This window comes from Eulemur rufifrons, chromosome 16 (assembly GCF_041146395.1).
Source record: "Eulemur rufifrons isolate Redbay chromosome 16, OSU_ERuf_1, whole genome shotgun sequence".
Lineage (NCBI taxonomy): Eukaryota > Metazoa > Chordata > Mammalia > Primates > Lemuridae > Eulemur > Eulemur rufifrons.
Window position 1 is genome coordinate 45,206,136 of NC_090998.1, and position 1,980 is coordinate 45,208,115.

Genomic DNA, 1,980 nt, shown 5'->3' on the forward strand with positions numbered 1-1,980 from the left:
TTTACCAAGTAAATACATTACAGATAGAAAATCTACTATTTATTATCACCATTATTACTTGGTAGAAAAAAAGGAAGGATACACTCTCATAATAAAAGACAGTCCTTGGGAACTTACTAAATCTGGCTTTAGAAAAACTCACCACATTGTTCTTTTGGAGGTGGGGGCATAAGTTCACCTAGTGAACTTTTGTCTCTGACCAGACCCTCCTCCCGACTGGCATTTTGAAACTCCTTCACTAAGGATGCCGCCTTGGAGCCCCTGGGGCCCCAAGGTTGGGATGTTTCCGAGATGTTTCCTGAGCTTGCAGGATGCTGCAACACTTAGAAATAGTGCCAAACCAAGTGACTGAAGAGTTCCTGAGTTTGGAACTCATTGTCATTCTCTCTTCTGGCTCCTCCCCAAGCTTCTGTTTTTCCACAGTCCTACTGCCTTCCCAAACAGTTCCTTATGTAGGACCCTTTTCTTTCTGTTCTCATAGTATTTAAGGTTGGTTATAGGTGGAAGCTCAACATGGTGAAACCACCCTCAGCTGAATTCTGAGTGGTTAGGTCTTGTCTGGCCGGGCCATCAGCCCCTCATCCTTGGCGCATAGTGTCTAAGTGACCTAAAACACTCACCAGACAGATGCTGAGCAGAACCTCCATCCCCTCCTCCCTTCTCCCATCACCCTTCCCTTCCCCTTGGCCTAGAGCCTCAACTCCTGCAGTCCAGCTCTCTGTTGGCCAGCAGAGGCTTGTGACATGGAGAAAAATCAATTGGGCTAGCTTCTCGGTGGTTCTGCCCAGGTTCTGCAGCAGGAGTCTGATCCAAGGGGAGGAAGGACAAGGAAGCTCTGGGCTTGGCTTTTTCTTTTTTCTCATTTATTTTCTTTCTTTCTTTCTTTCTTTCTTTTTTTTGGCCAAGGAAGGGAGAGAAACAGAGGACAAAGACCTGAGAAAGGGGCTGGGGTATTGCGACTCTGTCCAACAGTTACTGGGACAGGAAATACTTAAGTAGGTGCCTAAACCTGTCTGAAACCCAAATGCAAGTTTTGCCCTAGGGGTCCTTTCAAAGCCCCTCTGGCCTTACCTACCTCCACCATCACTCTTCTTTCACTGATTTCCAACTCCCTTTCTCTCACAAAAGGTATTCCTGCCCACCATCATCCCAGCCCCAACCTAGGAGGCAAAAAAAAAAAAAAAAGAATTTTATCTGCTTTTGAATTCCCATAATCCAGAATGGGAGTTTGTCCTCCCTCCAACGGGGGACCTGGTGTATATGTTGGGGAGAGAGTAGAGTGCACCTTTGGATGCAGAAGGGGAAGGGAGTAGCCAGAGCTTCCCATGACACTGCTCCCTGACACCCACCTCCACAGGGGTACAGGCAGCTGTCCCCCTTGAAGGCTGAGTGGGTTGGGAGCCCAGCTTCTGTGCGTGTGGGGGAGGGAGAAGAAGTGTGCTCTCAACTTGGAGAGAGGACTGTTGACCCTTTCCCCTACACAAGCGACAGGCTGGCTTCAGTCCCCTCATCCCTTCCATAGGATGGAGTGTGAGGGAGGGACAAACCGGTGGGGGGTGGGGCGGGGGGCATGCAGTGAGTGAGCTGGGAAGGGAAGGGGTGAGGGCAAGGTTAAGTCCGAGTGTTAGCGGTGAGGGAAGGAGGCGAGACCAGCGGCAATGTCTCATCATTTGGTGGTCGATGTCGTGCGATTGCCCCCAACGAAGGGAGCCCCGCCCCGCGGCTCCATTGCGGCCCCGCCCAGGCCCGCAGCGCGGCGCTGCAGCGCAAGGGGCGGAGAGGCAGAGCGTCCAGAGAGGACCAGACGCCCAGGTCGCCTGCATCCCGCTGCCGCAGGAAGGAGAAGCGCACCCCGGCCCTGCTCCCCAGCCTTCGCCCGGGCCCCCTCAACTGCTTTCTCGGCCCCAGAGACGGAGCACCTCGGCCTCAGCTGAGAGCCCCCTTTCTCTGGAGCACACATCACCTCTGCAGCCCAAGAAG